Source organism: Mustela lutreola, chromosome 5 (assembly GCF_030435805.1).
Source record: "Mustela lutreola isolate mMusLut2 chromosome 5, mMusLut2.pri, whole genome shotgun sequence".
Lineage (NCBI taxonomy): Eukaryota > Metazoa > Chordata > Mammalia > Carnivora > Mustelidae > Mustela > Mustela lutreola.
In genome coordinates this window covers 79,796,024-79,816,946 of record NC_081294.1, presented here as the reverse complement: position 1 = coordinate 79,816,946, position 20,923 = coordinate 79,796,024, and the positions used below count along the sequence as shown (strand labels likewise).

At 44.4% G+C, this 20,923-nt stretch overlaps 1 long non-coding RNA gene across 2 annotated transcripts; it reads left to right on the top strand.

Moving 5' to 3' along the window:
- Window positions 1-7,886: 7,886 nt before the first annotated feature.
- Window positions 7,887-18,285, top strand: LOC131832195 (uncharacterized). Of its 2 annotated transcripts, none has more exons than XR_009353938.1 (3): window positions 7,887-8,049; window positions 14,111-14,256; window positions 15,799-18,285. It is a non-coding gene; the product is annotated as an uncharacterized LOC131832195 (long non-coding RNA). The 2 variants fall into 2 exon arrangements; XR_009353937.1 differs by having other exon boundaries at window positions 7,887-8,180.
- The last annotated feature ends 2,638 nt before the right edge of the window (window positions 18,286-20,923 follow it).

Genomic DNA, 20,923 nt, shown 5'->3' with positions numbered 1-20,923 from the left:
TAGCTGAGTTCTGCCAGGTGCTGCTCCATCCCCCCCTCCCCCCCACAGGAGTGTATCTGTAACCACTCACACAGGGAGGCAGAGGAGGTAGGTTTAGAAAAGTAGTGCAGTTCTCTCCTTTCATAAGCCCTGGTGCCCCCGAAGCAGATTTTCAGTGCACACGGACATATACAATGCTTTCAGAAGGCAGGCAAAACTCTTTTTATTTTCACCAGATTGGTGGATATTGCACAAACGCAGTTCCTTTGACTTAGGAAGTCTCCCCTCCATTTAATGCATTGCCTTTGCCCTTATAATGTACCTTCTGTGTGTTTCTTCTGCCCACACCCTGTCCCCTGAAAAAAAAAAAACTGGTAGAGACCTGGCCAATTCCCACTTTATGTACCTGGGGGAACTTTTTAAATTTTGAACATGTGAACACCTGCCTCTTATTTTCTGAAAGAAAAGCAATTGAGTGATTCATCTTTTTTTTTTTTTTTTCCTGTTGCCATTAAGCGTGGGCACACAAGCAATAATGATGGGCAAGGGGGGCATGGAGGAGAGAAAGATAAGGAGCCTAGGGTCCAGTTCTGATTTCAACTGGAGTCCTTAATTTCTGGCGTCTTCCAATTCTTGGTTAAAACCTCAGGTTCCTCTTGAGATAGATAAACCCTTTCATTCCAAGGAGACCCACCCCACCATCTATGCCAAGGAGGGCACAAAGGATATTTGTCCTCAGTGTGGTCCTGTCTGCTCTACCTCCTTGGCCAGACCAAGTGCCCTGTCCTGTTTTCAAATGGATGAAGAGTAATCTGTGCTCCAAAGTCTTCCGGTGCTGAGCAGGTAAGTCTCCCACTGCTGATGGCTTTTCTTTGTAATCCCTTCAGTATCCATTGCTGTGTATCAGGCTTAGATTCAGCCTTGGAATTCCTGATACTTGGCCCAGCCTGGTTTTACACTGTCTCCTATTCAGAGATTAAAAATAACAAAAACTTAACGCAGGGTGCTGGGTGCTTATAATCTCACTAATCCAAGTGCTGTTTGAACAAACATGCACTGGTTTAAAAACAAACAAACAAACAAACAAACAAAAAAAACTCCCTGTCCAGAGAAAAAGCTCCACATTTGCCTCCCTTAACTTTCCTTCCCTGACTGGCCCTTTCTCCCCTCGGTTCCCAGTTACAAAATGGCCTTGGGCAATAATGGTTAGCAGTTGCTGAATAGAAGGCTTTCTTTTGCCAGGAAATTGACAAGTACACAGCAGACACTACCTGTTAGCTGCCTTAGAGGTACAGACACAGGCTCCGAACACATGCCAAAGATGTGGTTGGGATGGATGGGGAAAACGAGTTGAAGTCTTAATAGCTCAATTTGTTAGAAGCAGAAGATGAATTTAAAAGGCTCCCCAGTGACTGAATTTTAAAATAAGGGGGAAGAAGCAGAATTTCCACCCTCTGCATTCTGATAACCAGATAACTCCTCTAAGAGACACTATAAGCCTGGTGCTCATTCCACAAAAGAGGGCGTTGGTCCCTGCTCTGGGGGCAAAAACCAAGATATCCCCCCTACACACAACTCTGCTGTATGGCCAGGAAGCCCCAAGGCACCCCTGCAGCTCCCTGGCCATCCCCTCCAGCCTGCTGAAGCCACAACTTGAAATGAGCTCCACTTTCCAAAGTACCTTTGTGAGGTAATCAAATGAACCCAGGCAGACCGACAGCTCCATGCTGAAGGTGTGTGCCAGATGAAAGCCAAGAGGACATTTTTAAGAGCCTGAAGTTTATTCATCGGAACTTTAATAAAACAATATGTCCGTGGCCTGGGGCAGGTATTATTTTCATAATTTATGGGTCTTTGAGACGGGAAGAGAGCTCAGGGTTTTATTGTGTTTTGCACGATAAATGGCATTCCAATTGTCTACATGATGTTCCTTAAGGACTTTCGTCTGGCAGGAACACAGGCCTTCTGGAGCCCACCTGGGCCTCAAGGCCTGAGGCGAAGGATAATTAGGAATACATCTGTATCTGTTAAGCAGGAGATGATTGACAAACTCCCTCGTTTCCTTCTGTCATTAGAAGACCCTTCCTATGCTGACACCTACATTAACATTTAACTGTTGAAAAGTTTGGAACCCTCCCTGTTCTCTTCCTTTCCACCTTCTTCTCCCTTGGGTCTGGCCTCTTTTCCTTCCGGCCTTCCTGTACATGAAGAGACTCAGGTAGACTTCTAACTGGCTCCCCTCCCAGGGAATGGCAACTCTGAATAGAAAAATGTACCATCCACAAAGCAGGATAATGGAACTCCAGATGACATGCTAATTGAGATCAGTAGTTAGAATACCCACCGTCTTCTGGTAAGCTTTCAATAGGGTAACAAGAATCTAGAGGCCTTAAGAAATCACTACAAAAGCTACTGCTTCTGAGCAAAGATGCTGTGTTACCATCTACAGTCTTAAGAACAGTCAAGTTAGGGTGATATAATCAGTCTCACAGATGAGAAAACTGAGGCTCAGAGAAGTTAAGTCATTGGCCCAAGGCTACACAGCTGATAAGTGGAGAGCCTGTGTACTGCATAATAAGGTCTGTCTTTAACTTCCAAACCCAACCCAAGTATCACCTCCCATTGGATATTTTCCTGTGTTCCCAGAAAGTTTTCCTTACACTTGTGCCTCTGTACAAGTTGGCAGAGTAGGTGATCTTTAACCAAGATTACATAGACTAATTGACAAGAGATTTGAATCCTGGTCTAACCACCTCACCACAGCACCGCATTTAAATTTTGAGGCCACATCTCCAAACTGACCTCAGGAGGGATCCTCCATTACCACATGACATTACAAGAACCCTCTCAACATTGCTACTGGCCAGCCTTCCTGATTCCTTGTGCCATCAAAAGAGGACCAGTTTCCCCCAACAATGGAATTATTTGGGCTGTGGTGGCCAGGGACAAGAATCTTACACGGAAGAGAAAGACATGTAAGTTTCCCCTTAACAATTCACAAATGTGTTCTGCTGGCTTTGTGGTTGAGTGGGGCAGCAGCTGCAAGGGAGTAGATGCCTACATGGGGTGAAGGGCTTAGGCCATCCTCTTTGGATGCCTAGGGGCAAAGTCCTGTTCTTTGTGCCAGTCCTGGAGTAGATGGAGCAGGCACAGATCAGGGAGCCAAAGCAGTCAGGTCAGAGATGGATTCTGGCAAGGGTAGGGGGTCCCCAGTTTAGAAACAGTGCTCCTCTCAAATCCCCAGGTTACTGCTTGACTGATTTCCAGACAATGCTCCAGCTAACCCTGGATTACTAAAGCTCTTGGAGATGCCAGGCCTAATCTGATTAGAGAACTAGTATCTATCCAGGCAGGGCTAATTCCCAGAGTGGGCACAACCTTGGGGCTCTCCTAGTAGTGACTGCCACTTCCACAGGCCCCCTCTTAGGGCGATGTGGTGAGAAGAGCACTGAGTCTTACGGTCCCTAGTGCTCAGGTACCTGTTCTGTCATCTTCACTAGTTCACATGACCTTGGGAGAATGCTTGCCCTTCTAATAACAGCTGGTGGATGAGATACTGGCTGTGCACAACCCCAATGAATGCTCTTACTACTATCAGATGAAAACAGGGCTCACATGGGATGGCAGAGAATACAGGAATTTAGTTATCTATTGCTGAGCCTCAGTTTCTCCATCTTATGCCAGCAGCCTGGACCATGGAGGCAGGAAATCACAGAATGCTGGTCCAGTGTTTTCAAAAACTAATTTGAAAAATAAGAGGATTCCAAACCCAGATATACAACTTCTCTTGGAACATAAAAATAGCTGGTGCTGGGGGCGCCTGGGAGGCTCAGTGGGTTAAAGCCTCTGCCTTCAGCTCAGGTCATGATCTCAGGGTCCTGAGATGGAGCCCCACGTCGGGCTCTCTGCTCAGCAGGGAGCCTGCTTCCTCCCTTCTCTCTCTGGCTGCCTCTCTGCTTACTTGTGATCTCTGTCTGTCAAATAAATAAATAAAATCTTTAAATAAATAAATAAATAAATAAGCTCTTAAAAAAAAAAAAATAGCTGGTGCTCTGAGCTCCCATTTCCCCCATGGTAGAAATTGGCTGGAGCTGAAAGGCGACTGCCCTTTCCAAACTGGGCAGGGTCCCCTTGCCTTCCCACAGCATCCCCTCCCTTTGCACTGCCCAGTTCCCCTGGGTTGAATGCCCACAGACATTGATGACGTTTGTACCATGATGTCCCATATTCCAGCCTGCTTCTCTTTTTTTTATTTTATATTACCTGCCTGGCTCTCCAATCATGATGCTGGGTAGTGTCAAGTCTGATTGGCCTCACTGGGCACTTTAACTGAAATCATGATATCCCAAACTCCACCCAGAGGGCTTCCTAAGGTTGCCCACCCTGCAGGCAAGTCACTCATATACACGTACTAGAGTCACAATCTCAGAAAGGAAATCTAAGCTCATGGAAGCCAGTGGTTCTTAGCCCAGAACTTGGGGGCAAGGCGGTGGGGAGGGCGTTAAAGGGAACCCCTTGACATTGTTAGAAAAATTCCTGCTTTTTGTCTGAGACACACCCATTAGTTTCTCAGAAGGGCATGTGAACCTCCCAAAATGTTAAGAATCCCTGGTCCAATCCACCCACCTCCAATATATATATAGATGGGGATGTGAGACTAAGTGGCTTGTCCAAGGTCACATAACAGGTTAGCTGTAAAGCAAAGAATAGGAGCCAGGTTTTCTCTCTAGGAAACAGTGAATGGTTTTCAAACATTTATAAGCCTAATCTGTAGTCTAAATCTAAAAAAATGCCTCAAAAGTGACCTCAACCATAATGATACCACGACCCAAGAGCATTTTGCCCTGACTCTCTCTGATCTCTTCTTGGTTCTTCCTGCCACTTCTGCAATATCCAGCAATTTAACGACCTTTCTACTTGTTCACAACATGTCTCATCCTTACTAGAGGATGTGTTCTGTGAGGATGTGGGAAACTTGGCCTTTCTTGTTTGTGACATCAGTGCTGCCTGGCCTTTGTCACAGCACACACAGAAACTGCCCACTCAGGTAAACCATTAAGATCTGCCAGCAAAGGGCAGCAGCACTCCAGAGTCCAGGGGCTCTATCCTCTCAAGCTACACCCACTACCCTGAGCACCCAGAGGATCAGTATTTCAATATAGTCCACATCCACAGGGAAGCTTCCAGCACCATCTGGCACATGAGGGACAGTAGATAATCAATTCAAGATACACTGAGAGGAGAGTTAAAAAGGAAAGAACAAGGGGCACTGGAGCAATTTAACGGCTCAGTCAGCTAAGGATTTGGCTCTTGATCTCAGCTCACATCTTAATCTCATGGGTGTGAGTTCAAGCACTGTGCTGGGCTCTCCACCCTTGTGGAGGGTGGAGTGAACAAAAGGAGTGAAAAAAAGGAGTGAACAAGTGGTCTCGGGCTTTATTTTATTTCCATTCTAAAGCTAGCCGTGTGAGAGAATTCAGCTATGACTAAGACCAGCTTCCATTAATACAGCTGACACGCGAGTATTTATCATATGCCTGGTACTATACCAATCAACTGCTTTTTACCTATTTTTCTTTTAATCTTCTCTCTGTATTAGTACTTTCATTTCCCCTATTTTACAGATGAGAAAACTGAGGGTCTAGAAGGTAGAGTCATGTGCCCAAGGTCACACAGGCCTGACTCCTGAACCCCTGCTTTCCTACCCATGTGCCCACTCATGGACACTGGGAAGGGGCATCAGCATGGTGTCTGGACAGCCAGCTGGGGATGGCTGAGGAGGCCTGAGCCCTAGCTGCCAGGTAAGAAGGACCGGCTGCACTGCTGTAGAATCACTCATGGACTGGGAAGGTATCTTGGGCCAGTAATTTGCAAACATGAAGCTGGCAAATTTCCAGCCCTGAGCTCCCTTTACCATTTGCCTGTGACAAAATATCCTCAAGGAGAAAAGAAGAAGCCAGTTATGCCATTTGGTTCTTCTGACCCTTCTAGAACATGTATGGTTACCATGAGTGTTAACAGTCAACAATGAACATTCAACTGCTTAGACCAGGGCAGTATAAGAAGAATGATAATTGACCAGATTCAGAACAAGAACAAAGGTGGCACTTAATTTTTAAAAAAATATTATAAGGACTGAAATATATTTTTAAAAAATAACATAACTTTTGCAAAAAAAAAAAAAAAAAAAAAAAAAAAACAGAATAAAATAAAATTCCTCACCAAATTCCCAACTTCGGTGTGACATTTTGGAGTATACCAGTCATTCACTGAACAAACATTAAGTGTGCAGAGACTGTCCTTCCAACTTTCTAAACCGCACAGAGGATCACACTGCAGAAAACTTCTACACACATACATGGATGGCCTTCCTTCGGTATCTCCAAAGCTCCACTCTTATTTTTAGTAAGTGGTATTGCATGACATTTCATTTTACAGCCTTACCATTCCTGTTTCTACCTCATGCTGTGATAGCTCACTCTCTATACCCAGCCATAAACCTCACCTGGACCACAGGACACACACATTCTCTGCTTGCCCTGCCCAAGGAAGACAATGATCAAAAACAAGAGCCCTGCTGGCCCATGGTAGGGTGTGTATGGTGGGTGTAAGGGGTGGGGCTTGACACAGGGCAGCATGTTGGAGCCATTACTGGGGTATACAGGAAATTCCTCCCTCTCCAGAAGATCTACCACGTGGCACATCTCTGAGTGAGGACAAAATTTAGACAGTGTGACATTCTCCTTAAAAGAGAGCCACGACAATCAACAGGAGAGAACAGGAAAGACTGCCATCTTCAAGATACACAGCTTTCATTGGGCCATCAGCTCCAGGTCTGTACTACTTAGAGAAGTGTATTCCAAAGTAACCATCATTTATTTATCCATTCCTTTCTTGTCACTGCCCTTCTTAAAACCTTCCAGTTTCTTCCTCCCCTTGAGTGTGGGCTGGACCTAGTGACTTGCCTCCAAAGAACAGAGCATGGAAAGGGAAAAACAGTCACTTCACAGTGGAGAAATCTGGCAGACTCCACCTTGACCAAGTGATCAAAATTAAACATCACCAGTAATAAGTCACATTAACATCACATACTCCCTGAAATCATGTGACAAGAAGGGCACATCACCTCTCTTATTTTTCTCCCAAATTCATAGCCTTAGTGGAATCATGAGAAAAGAGCAGACAAACTCAAATTGAGAGACAGTCTTCAAAATACCTGACTAGTGCTCTTCAAAAGTATCAAGGCAATCAAAAGCAAGACTGAAAAATTGTCAAATACTAGGGAGGACGGAAGAGACAGGAGCACTAAATACAAGATGGTGGGAAAAAAACTGACATCTAAATAATATTTGTATAGTATTGTACCAATGTTAATTTCCCAATTTTAACCAATATACTATGGCCATGAAAGATACTAACATTAGCAGAGGGTGGGTGAAGAATATAGGGAATTTCCTGTACTACCTTTGTAACTCTTATGTAGATCTAAAATTATTTCAAAATAAAAAAATTGCTTAGTAAGTAGTTTTTTTAAAGTCTTCAGTTTCCTCCCATTGAGCTTAGAATGAAAGTCCAACTCTACCAAACACTACAAGACCTTGCCTAACTTACCCCAACTTTCTTCCAGAGTTCATCCCTTTGCTATACAATTAAGGGAAATGTAATTCTAGTCACAGATAACTTTAAGGAGTATAATCAAAGCATGCTGGGCTCAGTCCCCTTGCCAGTCACTGGTTCTGCATGGACATGTGGACAGTGACAACTATGAGATGTGAGGGGAAATCTGCTGAGGGTTTCTGGGAAGTTTCTTCATTCATAAAATGAGAAACAAGGAAGAAAGGAACACACTATAGTATCTTTGTGACACTGGAACTGCAATTTTCATACCATGAAAGGAGCTGATCTGAGGATATGGCCCAGAAGCTGGATGGCAGAGAGAAGATAGGAAGAGATTCTGAAACCTTTGTGATATCACTGCGTGGCCTAATTAGCCAATCCTGAAGTCACTACACCTGGAGACTTCTTTTACAGAAGTGAACACATCTTTCTTTTAATTAAAGGCAGTTTGAGGTAGGTAATTTTCATGACTTACAGTCAAAGGCATCCTAGCTGATGGAGTTGGTACATTCTCTCCTTCTTGAGAAGATTGGCACTTAGAAAGATCCTAGGTTTGGGAGGGCCTTAATCCTCCGTACAACTGTGTAAGTATAAGTCATCATTTTCAACCCTGTCTGAGATTTTCCTTGGAACTAATGCTACTATGTCATGTCTTTTTTTTTTTTTTTAACATTTTGTATATATATACACACACACATCATATGATATATAATGTATATATGTATATTTTAATATTTTATTATTAACATTATATATATACACATTAACATATTTACACACACATACATATATGTGTGTATATATATGTGTATATATATATACACATATATATGTATATATATGTATATATGTGTATATATATATACACACATATGATATATAATGTGTATATATATGTATATTTTAATATTTTATTTACTTATTGAGAGAGAGCATGCACGCACACACAGAGGGAGAGGCAGAGAAAGAGGGTTAGAGAATCTCACGCAGACTGTGTGAGTACAGAGTCTGATGCAGGGGTCGATTTCATGATGCTGAAACCATGACCCAAGTCAAAATCAAGAGTTGGATGTTTAACTGATTGAGGCACCCACGTGTCCCTAGATTTTTTTTTTTTTTTTTAATAATTTCTATACCCAAGGTAGGGTTTGAGATCAAGGGTCATGCACTCCACCAACTGAGCCAGCCAGGTGGCTCTACCACGTTATATCTTAAATGGGTCACTGACTTTTGTAGAGGGCTATGTCCAGTTCTACCGAGTCATTTGCAGCATTGAGAGTTTGGCAACCAGACTGCCCATAGATAGTAACTACTTCCACCCCCCAATTAAAAAAAAAATGTGGAGGGAATTCCACAGTTTTTCAAGGTGTATCCTATTAGTTGATTTTACATCCCCGCTTTTCAAGGTGGGGGTAGCCGCAGATCTACAACTCCTAAAACCTTCCAAAGTAGATTACATAGAATGTTGTCTCTGAAATCAAAATCATGTTTTCCTTGTAATTCCAGGAAGGAAGGGGGAAGTCAGATCTTAAGTAAATCCCAAATTAGAAACAGCCTTTTTTTTCCCCTCTGCTGAAGCAACATGGCCCCACAAGTCTTTCTTGTGGACTTTCAGACTGGATTACTGCCAAAAATGTGAGCAAGAATTTGGCCCATTGTTACTTTAAATATCCTGTGTCGCAGGCCATCTAGGAATGTCTAAGTATGGGAATTTTCCTTCTGAGGTCTGGGATGTAGATATAAATAACTCGTTTGTTAGAAGCTGTCTCCATCCTGCCTCTCCTGACTTCAGTGGTGTGAATATGCCAGCCTTATAAATAATGATTACCAGCCCACTCAGGGTGAGGCCAGCAGCCCAAAGCATCAGGTGAATGTTTCTCACCTGCTCTCCAACAATAACTTCTCCCTGCCAGGTCAGGCCAGCTGGGGCGGAACTACTTCCAAGGCTGCCCCAAACTTGTCTTGAAAATGTTGCCTGGTAGATTGTGGTGTAGGCTGACCCATCATCATCTTTCTACCATCCTGTTGAAGTGTGAAGAGCTCGTGCTTCTGGTAGGGTCAATAAGAACTGAGTTTTATTCCTGTCCTTCTCACCACCTCTTTCCAAAAAAAAGGGTCTGTTGAAGTCAGACTTCCAGCCATATCTGTCACAGATGAACTGGTAGATGCAGTTTGTAGCTGCTTCTCTCCTTCCAGCTCTAACTTTCCAAGCTTCTCTGGCCTTCGGGTTACAACTAAACCAAACAGGCCTGCAGACAGCACCTGGACTGTCTGCAGGGACTCCCCACTTCTCTCAGGAGCAGAGTGTGTATGAGGGGTGACTATAAGGTGTGACCTCACAAGCCTCCCTACCCCATCCAGGCACCCTCTTGGCCTTCCCAGCCTCATGTTCACCTGTTGGAGAAGTAGAATGGTGATCACCATGTCGTCAGAAAATAACATTTGTTTTATGTCAGAACTGTGGCCTTACGTGGAGCATAAACATCAGAAGACCTGGATTCAAGTCCCAGCTGGGCCATACACTGGTTGTGTGAACAGACAAGTCACAAAATCTGCCTGAGTATGCATTTCCCCATCTGGAAAATGGGGACAATAATGACCTATCTCACACAGACTCCTGTCTGGGGTCAACAAGTGTGTGTACGTATAGTAGTTACCATGAGGTAAAAACACAATAAAGAAGTCAGAACGGGGGGCGCCTGGGTGGCTCAGTGCGTTAAAGCCTCTGCCTTTGGCTCTGGTCATGATTTCGGGATCCTGGGATTGAGCCCCACGTCGGGCTCTTTGCTCGGTGGGGAGCCTGCTTCCTCCTCTCTCTCTCTCTCTCTGCCTGCCTCTCTGCCTGCTTGTGATTTCTGTCAAATAAATAAATAAAATATATTTTTAAAAAAAAGTCATCAGAACAGGGCACCAGGGTGGCTCAGTCAGGAAAGCATCTGTCTTCAGCTCAGGTCATGATCTCAGTGCTTCTCCCTCTTCCTCTTGCCACTCCCCTTGCTTGTGCTCTAGAAAGAGCACATTATTTATTCATTCTGTCAAATGAATAAATAATCTTGGGGGGGGAGGAGTCAGAATAAGGAGAGAGAGGATGAGTAGGAGACAAGGAAGAAGAGAGAGGGATACAGAAATAGAGAAACAGAGGGACAGGGAGAAGAAAAAGAATCACAGAGACACAGGCAGGCAGAGAGACAAAGAAAGCTCAGACCCAGAAAGGGACATGGGGAGGTGGGATCTGACTTGACTGGGAAGTCCTGAGGGGAAAGGAGGGATAGACAGAGCAGCTTCCTCTCCTGCTGAAAGGTCAGTGAAGTAGCAAGTGAAAAGTGCTACAGGGAAATCAGGTGACCTGGTGGAGAATGACCCACATGATGGTCAGAGAAGGCTGCTCTGAGGAAGTGACGTTTGAGCTGAAAACTCAGGGAAAAATCTGAGGTGTGAGCCATAGGATAAAGAAAGAGTCTTTGGTGGGAGGTCCTCCCAGAACCTAGTCCCTACAACACATACACACCCCATAAAGCAAAGTCAAAGAGAAATCTGTAAGAATTCCCCAAAGAAAAGATGGCTGAGCTGAACTGGGTTGGCAGTTCTTTAGAACTCAGTCAACCCCCCTCACGTGGCAAGAGCAGGAAGAGGCTGTGAGCCCCCAGGGAAGCCCTTCATGGGGGATAGGGGACAGCAGACAAATGGTTCAGATAAAGATCTCCTTGCTATGTGCTATTTTCCTTCCTAACTTAGCACCTCAGCTCACTGAATCACCAGGGCTTCCTCTGGCTGGGGAGAAAGACTTCACACTTTCCATCGCAGGCCCCCAACCCACCTCCACTTTTCCTCGGGCCAGCAGGACTATAATCTACATTCAAAAAAGTGCTTCTGGGTGCAGTGTGAGGAGGGAGGCATGGAAAGAGTTCAAGGAAGGATGCCTTCCCTTGACCCCAGTACAAGTTGAGGTGAAACTGCTTTCTTCAGGTCAAAACTGCAAAAACAAAGTTAAAGGTGTAAAAACAATGTGAGAAGGTCACACAGGGATAGCTTCTCTCTGGAACCCCAGGGAGGAATGGGGGGAGTGGGGACACCGGGAGAGGAGGGGAAGGACTTGCCTGAAAAGCACTCTTTAACTATTTTAACTACAGATGCCCCTCAACTACAATAATAGCGTGGGAAGGGTAGCCAGTTTCATCTGCTCAGTAAACAAGCATTTTTATATGTTTTAAACAAGTTAAAGTTGTGACTTTCTCTCCTAACCTGCTCCTGCTGTAGCTTTCCCCTATCTTAGTAAATAATTTAATTTACCCAGTGTTCAGCCTCCAAATCCTGGGTTCATCCTTGGCTTCTTTCTTTACTCCCCACCCCATATCTGATCCAGCAGCAAATCGTACTGGTTCACATTCAGATAAATCCAGGATCTGATCTGTTGTCACCACCTCCACCACCATGCAAGCCACCCACCATCCTCTCTCCCATCTGGATTATTGTACCCACCCGCTTCCTACCGTGTCTCCCTGCTGTCTCCTGCAGCCCCTAGTTAGCTGATTCTCTGCCCTATCACCAGAGGGAATTTACTGAGAATACTGAGCAGCTGCGTGACCTTATTAGGCAGGTTATTTCATTTCTTTATCTTTAGTGTCTGCATCTAAACAAGAGGCAGAATAATAGTACCTGCTTCACAAACCTACTGTGAAGATTAAATTAGGTAAAAGTACTTGGCACACAGTAAGTCCTAGTATTGTGATTTGTCTGCCATTTCACTTACCATGCTGTGTAATAACTAGTTTTTTAAAAGTCCTTTCTTCCAACTAGACTGGATGTTACTGGAAGGCATGGACCATACTAACTCTCTGCTCACACACTCCCTACTGGCTTCTCATTTCATTTAAAACAGTATCTAAAGGCTGATTTAAAACAATATCTGAGACCAACAGTACTCCCTATGATCTGTACCTGACTATGCCTCCTCTGACTCTCCTCCTTCCTTTTACTCACTTTCTTCCTGCCACATGGCCTTCTTTGAGGTTCTTCCATCCACCCAAGCATGTTATGCCCCAGGGCCTTTGCATTTGCTGGTTCCTTGGTCTAGAAGGATATTTGCCCAGATATTTGCATATCTCATTCCCTTACTTCATTCAGGATTTTGCTTGCCACCTTTTCATAAAGGCCTATCTCACTTCCTGTCCTGAACATTCCCCACTTAAACCTCCAATCTCCTCTCACCCTATTTTACATTTCACCACCACCTGCTCTTATATTACATATACATTTTTGGTTACTTTTTTATTGTCTGTCTTGTCCACTAGAATGTTAACTCTATGAGAACGCAAGGAGGTTGTCTTTTTAACCTCTATATTCCTAATGTCCATGACAGTGCCTGGTTCATGGTAGGTGCTTAATAAAAATGTGCTGGCTGGATGGATGGATGAATGAATTTACTGAACAGTTATGTACCCTGGCACTGTAGAAGGTACTTTACAAACTACACATCCTTTTGTTCAGTCCTCACATTATACTACTAAGTGGGATTCATATATTTTCTTTTTTAATATTATAAGAGAACTCATTAAGTATTTATACTCATCAAACTGAAGCCTATGAATGCATCATTGGTCCTGGGCAAAATTCTGGATTTTATTGGTAAACTAGTGACTTATGAGCACCTAGAAAAGAAAGCTGTGGTCACCAGAAACCAGCACATATTCACAAAGAGCAAGTTCAGTGGACTTCTCCTTTGATAGAATTACTATCACAAAAGTATGAACCAGTTCAAGGCCTTTGCGAAAGCCTCAGGCATTCTTTTGAATACAACTGAAAAATGTAGGTCGAGTGAAATACAACAAGGTCATTAATAAATGGTGATTTCCAAAATCTGGAAGGAGGTACATCTTTCTTGTCTCTTTCCTTTGTCCTCCTCAAATGAATACTTTGATTGGTGATTTGATTAATGACAGAGAAAGAAATGCTTAGAAAAATATCAGTAGATTCCATGAAGATAGAAGGAATAAGCACACTTGGATATCACAATAAGGTTTTAATTTTTTTGTTTGTTTCAGGTGGGACTTATATTTTAAAGATTACAAAAGAAAACAAGTCAAGTGGTAAACCTTTCAGAGCTGGGCAAGAGTAAACCCCAAGTAGAAGGGACCCCATATGCTGTTCCCTCCCCTGTTAACTCCTGCTTGGTCTTCTTAGCCTACTGAACCTTAAAGATCAACTCAAACATCTTTCCTTCCATGCAGCCACTCCAGCCTTAGGCTGGCCAGGCACCCCTCTGGCATCCTGTACAGTCTGCCTGGCTTCCATTCCCACTTCCGACAGCTGGGTTGACATGGGCAGGTTACTTCACTCCTCTGCACTTTAATTCCCACGTCTGAAAAGTGGAGAAAATACTAGTACCTGCCTCATGAGACTGTTGTAAAGATTAAATGAAATAAGATGAGTAATGAGCTTCACAGATTTACCTGGCATATATTAAATTCTAATATTTTGCTCCATTTGTCATTTCACCTACGATGTTGTGTTGCAGCTGCGTGTTTCACGGGCCATCTCTTCCTATCAGCTGGGTGGGCCCTGGAAAGCATGGACTATATCCAACAAACAGCACAATGCATGGCTGGATGTCACTGGAAAGCATGGACTATATCCAACACCCAGCACAACGCATGGCACAAGGTACATTAACAGTCACTGTTTGCCAAATGAACAACAGCAACAGTGGAAGCTTAAATTTAGTATGTACTTTTCAGGTGCCAGGTTCCATGACAAATGCTAAAAAATACATTCACTCTTCTGAGCCTCACTAACAAACTATGAGATGCTATGTTTTTGGCCATGTTACAGATAAGGAAACTGAGGCTTCCAAAACTTAAGCAAATTACCACCGAAACAGTAAATGGTGGAGCCAGCATTCAAACTAGAAGGAAGGAACTGAGCAAGGGAGGAAGTCAACTTGACCTCTGTATTGGCTCAGCCAACCCATAGCTCAAGGGGATTAGGGTACATTTGTGTGAAAAAGGGAAGAAGAGAGCTAATAAATTTGCAAATCTCTCACCCAAGTCCCTAACCTCACTCTGGTTCCAGCCAAAATAACACAACATCAACTCATTGTTTCTTGGTGCGCAGATGCTTTCTCTTTAGCAATGAAACACCCAGCTTGGGCTCGGGGTGCAAAGCTGGAGAACTGTTATGGTTTACCTCTGGGTGAGGCTTGAAAGGCAGATGGGTACTGGAGCCCCATGGGTCTCTTATATCTCCATTTCCCTCCAAAACAAATTCCTACAGAGGAGCGTATGTACCAAAGCCACCCAATAAATAAGTCACCAAACCTGGCGGAGCCTAGCCCAGACTGCAGCCCCAATCCTGCAGTTTCAAAACTGGGAGAGAAAAAAAATTCCATCTCTGAGCATGACACTGGGGAAAGTTTCCACTTGTCCTGAGTCTCAACCCCCTTCAGGGACTGTTGGAAGCACAGAGATCAGTGCTACCAGCACCCAACACACAGAGCAGTTTGGGCTTGTCCAAGGCTGAAAAGACACTCTGATGAGTTGGGTCTAGTCTTTCAAATGTGATCCCGCTAGCGTGGGAAATGGGTGCCAAGAAAAGAACGATAGATGTACGGTTTGAAAGCCACAGTGGGCTAACCTGGCCAGTGCAGGAAGTGTAGGGTAATTCAAAGACCATGGATTCCAGGCCTGGCCTCAGGTTCAGATCATGGTTCTGCCAGTTAGTACTGGGTAACCTGGATGGATTGCTTGTCCTTTCTTTGCCTTAATTTCTCATCTGTAAAATAGGGATCCTAATTCTAACCTTGTATGGTTGGTGTTGGGATTAAAAGGAACAGTGGCTATAAAGTGCCAATGAAGGAGGACATAGTAGGCACTCTGTAACTCATGAATGCATTCCCCCAGAGGGAGAGGGACCCCTGAACCAGGAGGCCCAGAGCAAAACTAAGGAGAACTGCTCACACAAGGAATCCCCTTCTTTATTGCAGACATGCTCTTTCATCATTGCTATCCAGGTCTTAGGGCTGTGACTTACCTGCTGATTCTAATTCATCATCATATTCTTAGGAGCATGAATTTACTTTCTGAGGCCTTTGAGATTCAAATCACTTGTTTCAAACATGCCTCCTGGACACTGAACACAGTGCTCCAGGCTTCTCTTCAATAATTAATTCTTCCAATAAATATTTATTGACCACTGATTTCTTGTCAGGCCAGAATCTGGGATGAACACCACAGACATGGAGCCTACCTAGGGGAAGCCTGGCCATCTGGGTGGCGAAACAAGACACAAGCATGATGGGAAAGCCGAAAGCAAGGCAGCAGTGTAAGTTCTGCTCGTGAGACCCTGTATCATGAGTTTTTAGCAGAGCCCTGTTCATAAATATGGCATGAAATGAATATATTATTGAAATGAAGACAAGGGAACACATGGAAGAAGCACCCACGGTGTTCCAGAAGGCAAAGCATGTGGTGCCAGCCTCTCAGAGCAGCCGGTAGAAGAGGAGGAGCCCCTCCATACAGGCAAAGCTGCTGAGACTTTGGGAGGTTTATTTCCTCTGCACATAGGATCTTTGGAAGATCCGGGATTTGAACACTGGCTTTTCTTGACTCCCAACTTCGTGTTCTTTCTACTATCGCAAGCCATGAATACAGTATCCTCTGAGGATTTCAGACCATCAGAAGATGGCCTGGCTGTGGCGGATTTTAGGATCAGGCCTTAGGGGCTCTTGAGTACTAGAATAACATGTTCAGTCTTGAGTTTCTGAGCAGGGCAAATGACAAGTTAGGAGCTGTTTTGAGAAAGAGAAGCACTGACTGAGGACAACAATCACAGAAAGAATATACCATCAGCTACCAGTGTTGTGTTCACCCAAGTCCTGCTGTTATCAAGCTCATGTCAGAGGTGAGGAAGGGAGGATAAGAAAGGCCAAGCCATCTGTTCAAAGTCCCAGGGCTGGTAAGAGGAGTTTGAACTCATAACCCATGATCCTAACCACTTCCTCACCCATCAGAATGAGGAGAGACGAACCAGAGAAAGGGCTGTGGAAAAGGAAAGGCTGGTGGTCTATGGCAAAGACCTGTCGAGAAGTATCAGGAGGCTTGTGCCTCCACAAGCTCTGGTCCAGCCCAGTGTCAGTGTCCCATGACAGACTACTCCTTTTCCACTGTAACCCCTCTTACAATGTCTCCTCCTTCCTGAAAGCTGACCCACCTATCCCAAAGGCCACTCTTTTCCCTGACCTCCCACTGCTCTTGGTGCCTTTGACCCCCCAACCCGGCATTTGAAACCCAGATCAGAATCTGGACCTGTCACCTCTTAGCTGCACAACATGGGCCAGTCTTTGCCTCAGTTTCATGGTCTGTCAAAAAGATGCCATAAGACCTCCTGGAGTTCAGTAATTAAAGACAATTAAGGATGTGCTCTAAAAGAAAAAGTAATGTTTTCACGTGACAACCAAAATATCCCATTTTTGCCACATTGCCTCACTACATTATGAGATTATGAATGAAGGTTTTTATCTGTCCCTCTGCGGCACATCACAGAGCTGACCAGTCACGCAAAGGACTTTACTCTTGGTATCTTGCTAGGGAGAGGCCCTGGGAACCAGAGGAGCCGGCCACAGCTAAGAGGCCAGGCTGCCAGTCCTTTCCTGAATCTGGTGGGCCTCTGGCTTCCGAGGCAGCTGCAGTCATGCACAATTCACCTCCTTCCCGTGGAACCCATTTCAGGATTAGCTGCCAGGAGGTCATAAAATGCAAAGAGGAAGTGGGAGCATCCCACAATTGTAGGAACCTGGCTCCAAGGGAAGTAACCTGTCTGTTGGTCTGTCTGCCTCTGGGGAAGTGGGCCATAAATCGCAGTCTTAAGGGCTGGTGAAAGGCCAGAGCTATTTATAAAAAGTCTGGGCTTTTGAACTCTTTAAAGAGGCAATAGCCTTCTCTCAGATAATTGAGGTTTGGTATCAAGGGCTCAAATGCTTCAGCAAACAAAGCTGTCAGTGCCCAGCTGGGAGAATGAGGAGGAGAGTGTTTGCTGGGAAGCACAGGAGCATCTTCCCCCACGCCTGGTCCCACAATTCTGTCTTGCATCCCTGACCTGGGCTGATCACCAAGCATGCACAGATGAACTCAGGCAGGAGGACGGTCCACTTCCTTACAAGAGCGGGAGGCAGCTGAAAGAACTGCATACCCAGGTTTGCACACAAGGCTGTGTGACTACACTTGCTGTTTCTTCCACCTTGAATACTCTCCCCTCTAGTCCTTTCTTGAATGTCACCTCCTCCAAGAGCCCTTCCTTGCCTACATTGGCTTCTTGCAGCACCTCCGTTGGTTTTATTTTCTTCAAAGAACTTTCAACCATCTGAGAGCTGGGCTTCATAGACGTGTGTCCCCACCAGACCCTTAGCGCCAGCACCCTGAATGGCAGATGGAACGAAATACCATTAAATGCTCCCTAAAAATCTCCCTAAAAATCTGTTGCATGAGAATATAAATTACCATACGATCCACACAGAGGAGAGGACCATGACCCTGTGTGGGGAGTGTAGATTGGACTGGGAAACACTTCAGAGAGGTGGTGACAGCTAATGGGACCCTGCAGGAGCAGCAGCCTCCCGAGTGCAGGCCAGGTAGGGACTGCATGCTATGTGTCAGGGAGCAGGAACAATGCAGTGTGGCCAGCGTACAGGGCACAGGAGACAAGGCTATAGAGGAGGAGGGCAAGCAGGTTTTATAGGCTCTGAAGGGGCACAGAATTTATTGCCCTAAAATATGCCTCTTTGGCATAAGGATTACTTCAAGCTGGTTATTTTTAAGAAACTGCAGAGAGAGGAGAAGCTTTAAAAACTGAGCAGAAGTTACCCTTTTGTAAGAGACATTTACATGGATAAGAGAAACCTCCACTTGTAAGGCTGTGTTTTCCTCACTGTACCAGGAAGAGGGAGATGACCAAATCTCTAGAGATGCGTATCAATGGAGAAGGCAATGAATTAAATCTTCATTAACAACCATATGCTTGTTTTCTGTGCTTTGCTGGTGACCTCCCATAACTGGCTCCTCCCCACCCCCCCAAGAACAACTTCCTTTTGTTTTTAGCTGAAGGTGGTATTGAAGATGATGGCCTGGGTCATTTTGGAGAGTTACTTGATTTGCCTGTGTCTCTCCCCTGTAGACAGAAGGGCTACATGTTATTTAACTTTTTGGGGTTTTTTTCCTGCTAATCTTTCTATTACAAAGGTATCTCAGTCAAGAAACAAGAAGGGTAGAAAGAAAATTATTTTTCATATGCGCCCCCCTCCAGTTTTGGCGCCCCAGATGGGACTTTCTAGGACACCATACTCATTTTGGAGTCTGCAGACAGAATCTTGGTAAACTGGCAGAATCCATGAAGGGTAAGAATTTTTACCAAAGCCAGCTCTCCTGGATCTCTGTACTACCTGGTCAAGGGAAAGATAAAAAAATGTTTGCCTCTTCCTTTCCAAACTTAGATCAGCAAAAGAAAATATGCTATGAGCACTCATTTGCTAGTGATCTTCCTCCTCCTAGAGATGGTCATTGTTTTCTTTTGTCTCTGTCTTCTGTGCTGTTTGGACAAAGAGGAGAACCATAGGTCTAATGAGGTTTTTCCTTTTGTCTTGTTCTATGGCTTCAGATCTTGGCTTTGCAACCCGTAAGATTATTCTCCCTGGTCTCGACTAGCCGGAGGATACATGTACCAACATGCATCTGGCGGATAGCCGAATAGGCTGTAGATCCAAGCAGCAGCATTCTCTTTGTCCAACTGTGACAGCTCTCAGGGGAGTTTGTCATAAGGGGTACCAATCCATAAGGAGCCTTTGTCATGTCAACCTTCATTGTGTTGTTATTGCTGGAAAAGTCCTATGCCAGCAGCGCCTTCCAGTGTCACAGACTAGTGGGTCTGTGACTGAAGGCATCTTGCATTCTCATGGGAAACCAGAGACACTGTTCCAGCTACACCATTCTTATTGCCTGTGACAACAAAGATCTTTGGCTTTTTAGACAGAATCTAAGAGTGAATTTTCTTTCTTTCCTTTTCTTCCTTCCTCCTTCCCTCTCTCTTTCTTTTCTTTCTTGCCTGCCTTCCTTCCTTCCTTTTTTCCCCTTTCCTCTCCTCTCTTTTCTTTTGATTTATTTAAGAGAGAGAGTGTGTGCCCATATCCATGGTGGGGGAGAGGGAGGGGGAGCATCTCAGGGCCTGACACAGAGCTTGATCTCACAACCCTGAGATCATGATCTGAGCCAAGATCAAGAGTCCAACACTTAACTGACTGAGTCACCCAAGCACCCCTAGGAGTGAACTTCCTGGATCTTGTGGGGGCTGCATCTTTTATATTCCCTTTTGGGATGTCTCTTGCATCCATGGTTAAGCCATAAAAAGGCTTACTGGTTTGAAATGCTATTGAGATTATGGCCAGATGATGGATCCTCTGCAGAATTCTCTCTCTCTCTCTCTTTTTTTTTTTTTTTTTTAAGATTTTATTTATTTATTTGACAGAGATCACAAGTAGGCAGAGAGGCAGGCAGAGAGAGAGGAAGGGAAGCAGGATCCCTGCCCAGCAGAGAGCCCAATGTGGGGCTTGATCCCAGGACCCTGGGATCATGACCTGAGCCAAAGGCAGAGGCTTTAACACACTGAGCCACCCAGGCACCCCATGGATCCTCTGAATTAAACAAACTTCCATCTGAAAAAGTATAGAGAGCTCTCATCCTAAACAATTACCTTATTGGTGCCTACAGAAAAATCCAATTGAGAAGACACACAAACACACACAAATGAGTGTGGTGGCTAGCCTTAAGGCATTATTCAACCAGATGAAACTAGAAAGCCCTTTGCCTTTACTCTGAGATGATCCTACCAAATTTAGAGAAGAATTAGAAAGAGAGTAGACATTCGCAATCCCACTCAGAAGGACATCAATTGATTACAAGAGTTTTCTTGCCACTCATGATTTATACTGTAGTTATCAAATAAGCCAGACAGCTTCCTGGGGAATCAGCCCCATCATAAAGAAAACAGATGACCAGAATTTTTCTCAGGCCTTACTATAAATTATCAGGCAATCAGTTACCTGGAAGCCAATACTCAGGGACTAAAAGAAGCAATAGTAGAGAATTTTCCTTCCAGGTCAATTGGTCCAAGGTTGAACTGTACACTCAGAAATGAGGTATTTGTTAAATGCTTTAGATGGACTTCTTAAAAGTACACTGTGTTAAACCCTGAGTTTCTAGAATATAGAAATGTTTTGACTTCCATCTTAGCTGGAAACCTCCTTGATAAAAGAAGCAAGGTTTAGTTGGATGGGTGCATCCTTCTA